General features: G+C 37.4%; 1 protein-coding gene and 1 pseudogene across 1 annotated transcript in view; both read right to left on the reverse strand.

Moving 5' to 3' along the window:
- ARSB (arylsulfatase B) overlaps positions 1 to 14,876 on the reverse strand; it is a 344,495-nt gene that overhangs the window by 107,429 nt on the left and 222,190 nt on the right. The window lies entirely within an intron of this gene.
- On the reverse strand, positions 2,354 to 3,311 carry LOC105744800 (small ribosomal subunit protein uS2B-like; annotated as a pseudogene).

The following is a 14,876-nucleotide window of genomic DNA, read 5'->3' on the forward strand; positions in this document are numbered from 1 at the left end:
ATAAGAAATGAATATCTGTCATGTTGTTTTCATCTAGCATTCTGGAGAGAACCAATACTACCTGTGGGCAGAATCAGAAGCTAGCTACTTAATGGTGATTAAGGAAGGAAAGAAAAGGCTGGAATTATTTAATATATATTATTTAATATACATATTTCTGCTGATTTCTGATATTCTCAATATTATACTTATCACTCAGGTCATCTGAAAATCAATGCATTATAGCTTGGGTGATATAACTCTGTGAGAATACCATAAGTATATCCTTCTTTACCTTGTGGAAAAGAATCATGAGAACATGAGTCACAGGGCAAATAAGTTTTGAAGTGAGGACTGGAGCTGACACAGTCCGTGGCCAGCAAGCATTTCTACTGTAGAGGTTATGCTGTAATTCCAACAAGAGTTCCATTCGAGAAGCTATAGTCATTCACTCATTTGCTCACTAACTGGAAGCATCCAGTGCCACAGAAGGGGAGTCATCATCTACTTGCAAGAATTTTCTAATCTGCATGCCTCAGAAAGGGACTACCAAGATTGTATTGGACAAACTTGTCAGGTCTATATCCACCAATCTTTATAAAAGTACTTGAGGGAAGCGTACTTGGCCCAATGGATAGGGCGTCTGCCTACCACATGGGAGGTCCATGGTTCAAACCCCTGGCCTCCTTGACCTGTGTGGAGCTGGCCCATGTGCAGTGCTGATGCGCGCAAGGAGTGCCAAGACACACAGGGGTGTCCGCCGCGTAGGGGAGCCCACGAGCAAGGAGTGTGCCCCATAAGGAGAGCTGCCCAGCATGAAAGAAAGTGCAGCCTGTCCAAGAATGGCGCCGCACACATAGAGAGCTGACCACAACAAGATGACGCAACAAAAAGAAACATAGATTCCCGGTCCCGCTGATAAGGATAGGAGCGGTCACAGAAGAACACACAGCGAATGGACACAGAGAGCAGACAACTGGGGGAGTGGGGTGGGGAGAGAAATAAATAAAAAATAAATGTTTTTTTAAAAAGTACTTGATTGTTTAGAGCAGATCCAATATACTCTAAACCAGGGGTTCTTGACAAGGGATCAATGAGCTTGAATTTAAATTAAAAGAAAAAGTTATTCTTCTGGGGATCTGTTGGTGCTGGTGTGATGTATTTATTAAATAATAAACAGTACAGTGTGGACTTTGTAAGGGGTCTGCGGTTTTCACCTGACTGGCCAAGGGGTCCATGGAACAAAAAAAGTTAAGAATCCCTGCTCTAAACAATTTTATTATTTTTTTAAGATTTATTTATTTATTTATTTCTCTCCCCTTCCCCCCGCCCCACCCCGGTTGTCTGTTCTGTGTCTATTTGCTGCGTCTTCTTTTTCCGCTTCTGTTGTCAGCGGCACAGGAATCTGTGTTTCTTTTTGCGGCGTCATCTTGTTGTATCATTTCTCTGTGTGGGTGGCGCCATTCCTGGGCAGGCTGCACTTTCTTTTGCACTGGGCGGCTCTCCTTATGGGGCGCACTCCTTGCGCGTGGGGCTCCCCTATGTGGGGGACACCCCTGTGTGGCACAGCACTCCTTGCGCGCATCAGCACTGCGCATGGGCCAGCTCCACATGGGTCAAGGAGGCCTGGGGTTTGAACCGTGGACCTCCCATGTGGTAGACGGACGCCCTAACCACTGGGCCAAGTCCACTTCCCTCTAAACCAATTTAAATGTTACAGTTATGAGGAAGGATAGTATTTAGAATTATTCTGCTGGAAAAAATATTAAACAAAAAAAACACATCAATCTGCTTTTAAAAGATGCTGAATTTAGGAATTATTGAATACCAAGAGATTCCAAAGACCCCAGCATATGCTAATACCCAAATAATTTCATTGGTCTCTGGTAATCTTAAACCTTAGCTACAGTTGTCTATTTTTATTAAAAAGAAAATCCCCTTTTACTGCTGTCTTATGACCATGATGCTGGCTCCTATAAAGTAAGAATTCTCTGGGATTCTGGTACAAGATGGCAGCCAGTGGGAAAGGAATTAAAAATTCTGTGGGAAGGTGGGGGAAAAATCTTAGAAAAATAGAATAGAAAACAAATTTGAAGACTGAGTTTTTTTTCAAGGACAAAACATTTTCAGACTTTCCCTAAAACAATAGAAGCTGATCTAAATTTAGGCAATTCTTTATTTATAGGTTCTTACCCACTGAGAATATATCCAAATTAGGTTGAAAGTTACAGGTGAAGATTTCAAATAAAAAAAAAACCTTTGATCAGTTTACCATATACCATAAGAAACAAATTAAAATTCCCAAATCATGACCATAATTCAGTCAAATTTCTTCCTAGACTTTAATATAGAAGAATGAGTTTTTATAATCTAATATTGGTATAAAGGCTGAATAAATTACTCTGGAGTTGAGATATTAAATTTTTAAAAATAGAAACTAGTGTTATTTTCCAGCAACCTTGTTTCCACTTTCTGTTGGAGCCTGTGGAAGAGCAGCTTAGGACCACTTGGTGGTTCCTACCCACTTAGCGGCCTGAGCAGTGGGAGCTGCAGACAAGTCTTCAGTTGCAGGCTGAGCATACCAGGCTTCAGTGGGGAACTGCCGAATAGGCGGGGAGGGCACCAGCACTCCTTCACACCAGTGTGCTACCTTGGGTTGCGCAGCAGTAAAGTCAGGAGCAGGAGCAGTCTGTTCACCCTGAAATTTCTCCTAGGTCACAACCTTTTCAGCATCAGCCTGTTCTACCTTTTCAGTCTCTTTGGGATCTCTGTAGAAGTAGAGATGAGGCATGACCTCCCACAGTGCTAATGGGAGATGGTCAGCATCCACCACATCAGAACCAATGAATGAGTTCCCTTGTTGTTGTGTGGGCTGGCAATATCCACATAGGACAGAGGAGAATCTGTGTTACATGAGAGCAATAGTAGACAGGTAACATAGGACTCCTTTGTGAGAGGCTGGTGGTCAGCCCTGGGATAGGTCACCACCAGAAGATGTAGTTTCCAGAAGGCTGTCTGAATCTGGGTAGTAAAGGTTCCAGGAGCGAAGTGCCCAGCAGTAGGAGTAGCTCCAGTGGCAGAAGCAAACTTCAGCACAGCCTGCTGGCTGGTATTCCTGAAGGATATGACAATGACATCAGCAGGGTTTTCAATGGCAACAATGGCAAGAGCTGCTAGCAGAAGCTTCTCCCAGGTCCTCTTCAGATTTATGATGTAGATGCATCACTTATTTGGAAGTCAAGATTGGTGCCACCTAAGTAGATTTCAGTTGCAAGGTATTTGACGACATCCTTCTCCTTCATCTCCAGATCAAAGTCTCCAGACTTGCTTAAGTTTCCCTTTAAGTTACAACAGAAGAAACTCAGGACAACTCCATATGGATGCCTCTCTGGGGAGCCCAGAAAGGTTGAGATATACATTTTTAATGTCAGTGTTGCAATGATGTGATACACATTTTTTAAAAAATTGCTGAGCTTCTAGCAGTGATACACTGGCTAATATAAGCCAATTTACCCTCTGAGGTAAATGGGAAGAGCAAGACAAATATAAAAACTACCTTCTCACATCTGAAAACTATTCAGATAGTAAAGAATTTCCAGGCTAGATGACAGAGGTCCAGGTAGGTGACTTAGTATGTGCAGATGTTTTTACCCTGGGCAGTTAAGCAAACTTTGAAAGAAGTGATGGTGAGGCTGAAAGGTTCAGGGGCACTTTTGACAGTCACACTGAGCTAGGGTGCCAAATTTAATTCCCATCAATGGAAAATGCTACTGAACTCCATTACTATTAGTTGAGACCCCAGAGGGCTACTTTAGGAATAAGTGTGTACTGGAGTTAGAAAAGCCTCACAAGGACTGAAGCTCAACTTCAAATTACTTTATCTATGAAATAGGGTTGAGGTAATCTAAATTGCTAGTGTTCCTTTTTGAAAGAAAATATCATTGTATACCTAAAATTAATTTACAAGCAATGTTTCAACTACAACTTTGGGTACACAATTAAAAAATATCAGTTCCAATTGACCAAGATGGCAGTGTAAGATGCTCTAGTGTATCAATTTCCCACAGAATCTTTGAAAAACTGGCAGAGCCATCTACCTCTGAACCCTGGACAATAGGCAAAGGTTTGTAGTAATAGGTTAGTTCCAAATCAAGAAAACACAGCATTAAAAATGGTAGGAGAAGATCATGGCACCCTTGCTGGACTCTCTTCCTCTAGCATGGTGTGGAGCCAGGTCGCACTCCCATTGTGGATGCCTGGTCCTGTCCTGGAGGGAGCAAAGTAACCCCTATTTACATACTAGAGTGCCTGGATGCTAGTGCCAATCTTTCATGTGACAGTCTTAAAAGACTGAACCAGGAATCTCATGTCTCATCTAGCTCACTCACCCAGAACTTGCCCGGCAGGCAAAGCAGCTTACAAACAGCTAATGCAGAAAGATCTAAGTCCAAGCAACCTGGGGCAAAAGAATGCTCATTTTAAGACATGCAGTAGAGCATGGGGGGTGGTGGGGGGGTGGGAGTGGTGGTGGCAATTTAATAGGGAGTAGAGGAAATGTTCATGAGTGAATTCCTAAGATCCTGAGCAAGCACAAGCCCATGACAAGACGCAGGCTCAGAAAGGAGACAGAGGGTCTTATAGTTTATAGTTGCCTCAGGCTGATCTACTACATAGGAAAGCTAAACTCTAAAAGAGAGCACCAGCAATCACAGAGCCAATTTGTAAAGACTGTGAAAGGTGGGGAGTTGTGGGGTTTTTTTTGCATTAATTTTTTGTTTTTGTTAGCGACTGGTACTCAGTGAAATCTGTCATCTCAATAGCTGGATACAAACTTAAGGAACAGACAGTTCAGGGACTAAATCTCAGAGTTAACACTTGAAAATATTAAAATGTACAGTGTGCAAAAAAATGATTATAAAATAAAGAAGAAAACAGGAAATGATGTCCTAAAGAAATAAGATAAAAATCCAGAAACCATCAATGAAGAAGATCACTTTGGACATACCAGAAAAAGACTAAAAAAAACCCCATATCTTTAATATACTTAAGGAGATAAAGTAAACACAGAGAAAAAAATAAAGGATAAAATGAATATGATGAATGAACAATATGAGATTCTCAATAAAGAGATAGAAGTTTTTAAAAGGAACCAAGCAGAAATACTGGAGTCAGAGACTACAATAACTGAGATGAAAAATCCTCTAGAGGGCTTCAACAGAAGATTGGAGCTGGCATAAGAAAGAATCAGTGACCTCAAAGACAAGAAAATTGAAGTGATTCAGGCTGAGGAGAAGAAATAAAAAGGAAAGAAAAAATGAAAAGAGCCTAAAAGGCCAGTGGGACCCCATTAAGTGTACTAAAATATGCATTATTGGAGTCTGAGTAGGAGAAGAAAGGGAGAAAGGGACAGAAGTAATATTCAAAGAAATAATGGCAGAAAACTTCCTAAATTTAATGACACTGGAATATGCACATCCAACAAAACCAATGAACCACAAAAACAAAAAGAATAAACTTGAAGAGAACCACATCCAGACACAGAGAAGTCAAACTATTGAATTCCAAGACCAAGAAGTGAGTTATGAAAGTTTCAAGAGAAAAAGCAATGTGTTATGTACAAGGCAGTTCCAATAAGATTAAATGAAAATTTCTCATTAGACACTATGGAGGCAAGAAGGCAGTGGGACAAAATATTTAAAGTGCTGAAAGAAAACAATTTCCAACCAAACTTTTTATATCCAGCAAACTTGCCTTTCAAAATTGAGGGAAAGATAAGACATTCCCAGATAAACAAAAGCTGAGGGAATTTACCACCACTAGACTTGTCCTACGAGCAATGCTGCAGGGAGTACTTCAGATAGACAGGAAAGGACAGTAGAAATGAATCAAAGTGGCATAAAGAAATAAAGTTCTGGGAAACGGACTTTGGCCCAGTGGTTAGGGCGTCCGTCTACCACATGGGAGGTCCGTGGTTCAAGCCCCGGGCCTCCTTGACCCGTGTGGAGCTGGCCCATGCACAGTGCTGATGCGCGCAAGGAGTGCCGTGCTACACAGGGGTGTCCCCCGCGTAGGGGAGCCCCACGAGCAAGGAGTGCACCCATAAGGAGAGCCGCCCAGCGTGAAGGAGGGAGCAGCCTGCCGAGGAATGGCACCGCCCACACTTCCCATGCCGCTGATGACAACAGAAGTGGACAAAGAAACAAGACGCAGCAAAAAGACACAGAAAACAGACAACCAGGGGAGGGGAGGGGAATTAAATAAATAAAAATAAATCTTTAAAAAAAAAAAAGAAATAAAGTTCTCTAATAAAGGAAACTATACGGGTAATTAAAATTGCCATTACCACTGAATTGTGATTTTTTTTAGGTATATAACTCTGCTTTTACTTCTTACATGTTGTAAAATGCAAATGCATAAAAAATAAATGATAAATCTATGATTTTGAACATACAATATATAAAGACATAATTTGGAACAAGTACAGAAATTGTTGAGAAGTGGGAGGGATATAGGAACAGTGTTTCTTTATGTTATTGAAGTTAAGCTGGTATGAAATCAAACATGATTGTTTTAGAATTAGGATGTTAAATTTAAACTCATGGTAGCCACAAAATATCTGAAAAATATATAGAAAAAGAAAGGCTAAAATACTCAAATTGCATTAGAAAAATAACTGTGAAAACAGCCGTTAATAGAAGAATTGAATGATAAAAATGATATAAGATTTAAAAGACAAAATAGCTAAATGGCAGAAGGAAGATCTGGATTATCAGTAGTTAATTTAAATGTAAATGGATTAAACTCTCCTGTCAAAAGGCAGAGGCTGGCAGAAAGAATGAAAAAGTATGCCCAATTATATGCTGTTTACACACCTTAATTACTCATCTAAATTTAATGACATAAGTAGACTGAAAATGAAAGAATGGAAAAACGTATCACAGAAACAGTAATGAAAAGAGAGCTGGGGTAGCCATACTAATATCATATAATGGACTTATTTATTTGTTTGTTTATTTATTTTAAGATTTATTTTATTTACTTGTTCCCCCTGCCTTGCCATTTGCACTTGCTGTCTGCTCTCTGTGTCCATTTGCTGCATGTTCTTCTGTGCCTGCTTATCTTCTCTTCTTATTTTCTCTTTAGGAGGCACCAAACACTGATCCTCTGAACTTCCAATGTGGGTTAGAGGCACTCAATCACTTGAGCCACCTCAGCTCCCTGGTCTGTTGTGTCTCTCATTGTCTTTCCTCTGTGTCTCTTTTTTGTTGCATCATCTTGTTGCATCAGCTCTCTGCATGGGCCTGCTCACCTTCACCAGGAGGCCCCGGGAACTCCCATATAGCAGACAGGAGTCCAATTGCTTGAGCTGTATCCACTTCCCATATCATAGATTTTAAAGTAAAAACTTTTATGAAGGCAAAGAAAGTCACTATATACTGACAAAAGGGTCAATTCAACAAGGCATAAAAATTATAAATATATATGTATCTAAGAACAGAACTCTAAGAAATATGAAGCAAATATTGACAGATTTAAAGGAAGAAATAGATAGCTCTACATTAATAGTAGACTTCAATACATCAACTTCAATTATACATAGAACATAGACAGAAGATCAAGAAGAAATAGAAGACTTGAAAGATATTATATACTTCTCTAGTGCACATGGGCTTCTCTAGGATAGACCATATGATAGGTCACAAAACAAGTCTCAATATATTTAAAAATATTAAAATCATACAGTGTATCTTCTCTGAGCACAATGGAATGAAGCCAGAAATCAATAAAAGAGGGAGAACTGGAAAATTCACAAATATGTGCATGTTAACAATACACACTTAAACAATAGGTCAAAGGCAAATCAGAAGAGAAATTAGGAAATATCTTGAGGCAAATGAAAGTAAAAAACATGCTAAACTAAAACTTATGGGTTTCTGAGAGGAAAATTTATACCTCTAAATGCTTACATTAAAAAAGATGAAAGAGAAGTCCTGATACATATGATGATATGAATGAACCTTGAAGACAACAGACTGAGTGAAATAAGTCAGACGCAAAAGTACAAATACTGTATGATCTCACTGATTTGAAATAACTAGAACAAGCAAATCTATAGAGTCAGAATCTAGATTACAAATTACTAGGGAATGGGGTGGGGATAGGGAATGGGACGTTAAAGGTTAAAATGTACAGGGTTCTTATTTGGAATGATGGAAATGTTTTGGTAATGAATGGTGGTGATGGTAGCATTGTAAATGCAATTAACAGCACAGAAATATACCTCTGAATATGAATGAAAGGGGAAATGTTAGATTGTATAAATGATAACAGAACTTGAAAAATTAAGTCTATGGAACTACACTACACAAACAGTGAACCCTACGTTAAACCATGAACTTTAATCAATAGTACAATTATTAAAATGTGATATCATCAATGATTAAAAATGTTCCAGAACAATGCAAGGTGGTGGTATGATGTGATGTATGGGAATACTATATTTTATGCATGATTGTCCTGTAAACCCACAACTTCTTTAGTAAAGAAAAAAATTTTTTTTAAAAAATCCAAAACATGGTTATGAAGAAGAAGGAGGAGGAGAACAAGGAGAAGAAGAGGTGGAGGAGGAGGAGAAGGAACAGTTTAAATCAAGACCTAACCTCATATCTGAAGGATCTAGGAAAAGAAGGGCAAACTAAACACAAAATAAGGAGAGAGGAGGGAATAAAGATTAAAGCAGACTAAATGAAATGGAGAACTAAAGAAAATAAAAGAATCAATAAGCCCCAAAGTTTGTTCTTTGAAGAGATTAATAGTATCTACAAACCTCTCATAAGACTGACAGGCAAAAAGAGAGAATGCAAATAAAGTCAGAAATGAAATAGAGGACATTATAAGAAACCCCACAGAAATAAAAAGGATCAAGTATAAGGGTACTATGCAGAAGTGGGTGTAGCTCAGTGGTTGAGTGTCTGCTCCACATATACAAGGTCCTGGGTTCAATCTCTAGTACCGCTTTCAAAAAAAAGACACTATGAACAACTGGATGCCAACTAACTCGTAGAAACACACAAAATACCAACACTGACTCTAGAAGCTCTCAACAGAAGCTCTAGAAGAACTAGAAGCTCTCAACAGACCAATAACAAATAAAGAGATTGAATCAAGCAATCACTTGCCTCTCAAAAGAGAAAAGCCCAGGCAAAGATGATTTCACTGGTGAATTTAATCAAACATTTCAAGAATAATTAACACCAATCCTGCTCAAACTCTTCTATTTCTTCTTCCAAACTCATTCTATGGGGCCACCATCACCCTTACACCAAAGGCAAAGATACCACAAGAAAAGGAAATTACAGACCAATATCCTTTATGACTATAGATGCAAAATCCTCAACAAAATTCTAGGAAACCAAGTCCAACAGTACATTAAAAGAATTATAAACTATGATAAAGTACGGTTTATCCCAGGTATGCAAAAGTTGTCCAATATAAGAAAATTAATTAATGCTATCAATTAATAGCATGAAGAAAAAGCAAACAAACCAAACATGATCATCTCATTCATGAAGAAGAGGCATTTAACAAAATCCAGTACACCTTTAGATAAAAACACTTAAAAAAGAGGAAAAGAAGAAAATGTTCTCAACCTGATGTGAAAAAACCACATCAAACATCATACATAATTGTAAAAGACTGAAAGCCTTTCCCCTAAGAGCAGCAATAAAACAACGATGCCTGCTATCACCACCATTATTCAATATTGTCCTGGAAGTTCTAGCCAGAGCAATTAGACAAGAGAAAGAAATAAAATGAATTCAAGTTGGACAAGAAATAGTAAAACTTTCCCAATTTACAGATGACAGGATTCTTTGTATAGAAAATATAGAAAAATTCACAACAAAGCCACTAGAGCTAAGAGATATGTTCAGCAAAGTGGTGGGGTACAAGATCAATATGAAAAAATCAGGAACATTGCTATATACTAGTAATGAACATTCTGAAGAGGAAATCAAGAAAAATTTCCATTTTCAAAAGCAAATAAAAGAATCAAATATCTAGGAATAAATTTATGTTAAGGACTTATACACAGAAAACTACAAGACATTGCTAAAAGAAATCAAAGAAGACTTAAATAAATAAATGGAAGACATTCCGTATTCTTGAACTGAAGACTAAATATTATTAAGATGTCAGTTCTAAGTTATTGACAGATTCTACAGAATCTCACTCAAATTTTCTACAGTTTTCTTTGCAAAAATAGAGAATTTGGAAAGATAATGGGCCCTGAATAGCCAAAAACAGCTTGGAAAGGGAAAATGATGTTGTAGGACTTACACTTTCCAACTTTAAATTTATTACAAAGCCACACTAATCAAAACAGCATGTCACTGGCAAAGGACAGGCATAAAAACTAATGGAATCAAACTGAATGTCCAGAAATAAATCCTTACATCCATGGCTAGTTGATTTTTAAGAAGGGTTCCAAGTCCACTCAATGAGGAAAGAACAGTCTCTTCAATAAATTATGCTGAGAAAACTGGATATCAATATGCAAAGAATGAAGACAGAACCCTACCTCACACCATACACAAAAATTAACTCAAAATGAACCCAAGACCTAAATACAAAGATTAAACTATAAAACTCATAGAATAAAACACAGCAAAGTATCCTCAAGACCTTGTGTTAGGCAATGACTTCTTAGACTTTACACTAAAAGCATGAGCAACAAAAGAAAAAGTAGACTACTAGGATTCCATCAAATTGTGCATTTTTGTGCATCAAAGGACTTCAGCATGAAAGAATAAAGACAACCTACTGAATGGGAAAAATATTTGGAAACCACACTTCTGATAAGGGTTTAATATCCTAAACATATAAAGAAATCCTGTAACTCAAAAATAAAAAGACAAACAACCTAATTTTAAAATGGGCAGAAAATTTAATAGACATTTCTCTAAAGAATTTATACAAATGGCCAAGTAGCACAGGAAAAGATATGCACCATCACTAGCCTAAGGGAAATGTAAATAAAAATCATGAGATACCATTTCATACCCACTAGAATGCTTCCACTAAAAATAAAAATATAACAAGTGTTGGAAAGGATATGGAGAAATAGGAACACTTATTCCCTGTTGGTGGGAATGTAAAATGGTGCAGCCACTGTGGAAAACAGTTTGGTGGTTTCTCAGAAAGTTAAGAAAATATAATTACCATATGACCTGGCAGTCTCACTTCTAGGTATATTTCCAAAAATATTGAAAGTGGGAACTCAAACTATTTGCACACTGATACTGACTGAAGCATCATTCAGTATCAAAAGATGGAAGGAACTCAAGTGTCCATGAACAGATGAATGGATAAATAAAATGTGGTATATGTATACACATTTAATGTATACATTAACAATGGAATATTATTTGGCTGTGAAAAGGACTGAAGTTCTGATGCATGAGACAACAAGAATGAACCTTGGTGACATAATGTGGAGTGAAATAAGCAGATACAAATCTTATTTCATATCTTACTGATATGAAAATTCATAGAGTCAGAAGCTAGAATAAAGACTACAAAGTGCTGGGTGGGACAGGAAATGGAGTTAATGTTTATTTGGTACACAGTTTCTCTTTGGAGTGAAGGAAAACTTTTGGTAATGGATAGTGGTGATGGTAGCATAATATTTTTTAACTTAATTAACACTATTGAACTATATATTTAAATGTGGTTAAAAGGTGACATTTAGGTTGTATATATGTTACTGGAATAACATTTAAAAACAAACAAACATAGTACTATAGATCACAAACACTGAATCCTAATGTATAGTAGGGACTATGGTTAATAGTATAATTATAATGATATTGCTTCCTCAATTGTAAATAAGGTACCACACAAATGCAAAGTGTTAATATTACAGATAACTGTGCATGTGAGAGTGTATATGCAGGAACTATGCATTTTCCACATGGTTTCTTTGTGGGTGCGGGTCTAAACCTACAAATCTATTTTTTTAAAATATAAAATAACCAGGCACATGTTGAGATAACATAACATGAAAAAGCAGCAGAAATATCTAACCATGGAAGGGGCTTCAGATATTGGAATTAGGATGAAAAATACTTTAATTGCTTACTATGGTTAAGGAAATTAAAGAAAAGATTTGTAATTTTGGCAAGAACTGGAACCTATCAGAAAAAAATAGAAATTCCATAAATAAAAAATACAACTACTGAAACTGAGAATTCAGTGAATAGGTTTAACACATCTGTTTGGCACAGCTGAAGAGAAAATTGGTAAAATGGCAGCTAGATCAGAGGAAATCAGAATGAATCATGAAGAGATAATATAATGGATAATGCACAAAAGAGGATAAGTAAAAGAGGCTATATTGAGAAGATAGCATGTGCTTGAGAGCAAGAGAGATAATAGAGTAAAAGGAATATTTGAATATTACAATTTTCCATAGCTGATGGAAAAAATGTTAAGCCATATATTCAAAATAACTTATGACCTCCAAGCAGAATTTTAAAAAAGAGAAAAGAGAGAAAACCACATTTAGTTATATTACAGCAAAGCTGATAAAACCAAATAGAAAGAGAAATATCTTTAAAAGATCCAGATTATAAAACAGATTACATTCAAATGAGCAACAGTGAAAAGGACAGATGACTTTAAAAGAAACAATATAAAAGCAAAAGAAATGGAGTGTTATCTTTAAAGTGCTGAAAGAAAGTGACTAAAAGTATATTAAGAGTGAATACAAAAATGTCTCTTTGATAAACAAATCTGATAGTATTTCTAACTAGCAGAACTAGAATAAAGGTTATGAAGTACCAGGGTGGGATAGGAAATGGAGAACTATATACTAAAGGATATTTTTTCAGTCAGAAGGAAGATGAGTCCAGATGAGGTTTGATGATGAAGGAAGAAATCAAGGAAAATGGAAAAGATTATTCAAACTTAACACTGGCTTAGCAAATAATAATATGTCTTGGTAGGCTTAAAATATATAAAGAATTAAAATATGCAACTGCAGTGGCATATAAACTGAGGAGGGAAGTAAATGGAATTAGAGTACTCTAAGATCTTTAAATTATTCAGGAAGAGGGTGTGACAGTTTGAAGTTCTTTTATGAATCAAAAAAAAAAAAAGATTATGTTTTTGAACTAATCAATTTTATGGGTGTGTGGCCTTTTGATTGGACTATGCCAGTGAAGTGTAAGCCAGCTAGGGTCTCCACCCTTTTGCTGGATCTGATATGAACTGAGACACAAAGAGACGGAGGGACATAAAGAGAAAGGAAGCTGTAATATTTGATCTGGCCATATGACAGACAGGACTCCAGGTTCACCCACAGCTGAGATTAAGGAGAGAAGCCCCCAGAGGCTCAAGGAGCTGAGGTCCAGGGAGAGATGAACGATTGGCCACAGCTGAGTTCAAAGAGAAAGTACAGAGAGACCAAAGGACCTGCAGTCTTGCCTGATCACCATGTGGTAAGAGGCTAGGATCACCAGTTAGCTGACTTTGTGAGAAAGTAGCTCTGATGGTGCCATGATTTAGCCATTTCACTGTGTCGGAACTAAAAGGTTTTTTTTTCTCAAAGATTTCTTTTATTTATTTCTCTCCCCTTCCCCCTTGTTGTCTGCTCTCTGTATCCATTTGCTGTGTGTTCTTCTATGTCCGCTTGCATTATCTGGAGGCACTGGGAAACTGCATCTCTTTTTTGTTGTGTCATCTTGCTGTGTTAGCTCTTGGTGTGTGTGGTGCCACTCCTGGACGGGCTGCATTTTTTTCATGCGGGGCAGCTCTCCTTACGGGGTGCACTCCTTGCACGTGAGGCACCCTATGTGGGGGCGCCCCTGTGTGACACAGCACTCCATGTGCACGGCAGCACTGTGTGTGGGCCAGCTTACCACATGGGTCAGAAGGCCCTGGGGATCGAACCCTGGACCTTCCATGTCGTAGACGGATGCTCTATCAGTTGAACCACATCTGCTTCCCAGAACTATGAGCTTCTACCCCAAATAATATCCCCTTTATAAAAGCCAGCCTATTTCTGGCACTTTGCATCTACAGCCCTGTGGCAAACTAAGACAGAGGGCAACAATGACTATTTAATTAGACTTGTGAAGAATGCATTTGTTATGTATATGCAAAATAGGATATAACTTCTAAGCTACGAGATGGGAAAAATGAAATAATTTAAAAATCTGAAATAAAAACAAAGAAAGTAGAGAAATAAAAAATGTAGACCAAATCAGGGTAATAGCAAATTACCCACAAATAAACCCAAAAATATCAGTAATTTCATACAATGCAATGAGCCAACTGAAAGTCAGATAGCTTCAAAATGGTGTAAAAAATGATTTGCATTTTACAGTAATTTGAAAAATGGTGAATAAAAGTATGCAATGTAAATAATAATGACAAGAAATGTGGTGTAGCTTTATAAATATCAAATAAATTAAACATTATCGCCAAAGAAGAACTCTCAACTATGATAAAATATATTTTGTCAGGAATATATAGCAATTCTAAATTTGTATCCTCCTAAAAATATAGCTTCAAAATAATAAAAAGCAAAATTTGACAGAATTAAAGGAGAAAATAGACAAAAATATTATTTTAGCTGGAGTTTTACACTTTGTAACTAGTAGAACAGCAGGCCAAAATTGGTAATGAAATCCTCACCTTCTCACCCCTTGAAACCACAACTCGCTAACTCATTTTTCAGAGTAGCCTTACCTTTACTGTAGAAGTTTCCAGAAAGTTCTGTTTAAATATCTCACCTCTTCGTGTCTATTCCTAGAAGGCTTGCCACCTCATGAGAAAAGTTACTGTTGCTGAAGCCAGTTCAAACTGGTTCTGCTTACAGAGCATGCTAAGCATCC

The sequence above is a fragment of the Dasypus novemcinctus genome, chromosome 2, assembly GCF_030445035.2.
Source record: "Dasypus novemcinctus isolate mDasNov1 chromosome 2, mDasNov1.1.hap2, whole genome shotgun sequence".
Taxonomy (NCBI): Eukaryota; Metazoa; Chordata; class Mammalia; order Cingulata; family Dasypodidae; genus Dasypus; species Dasypus novemcinctus.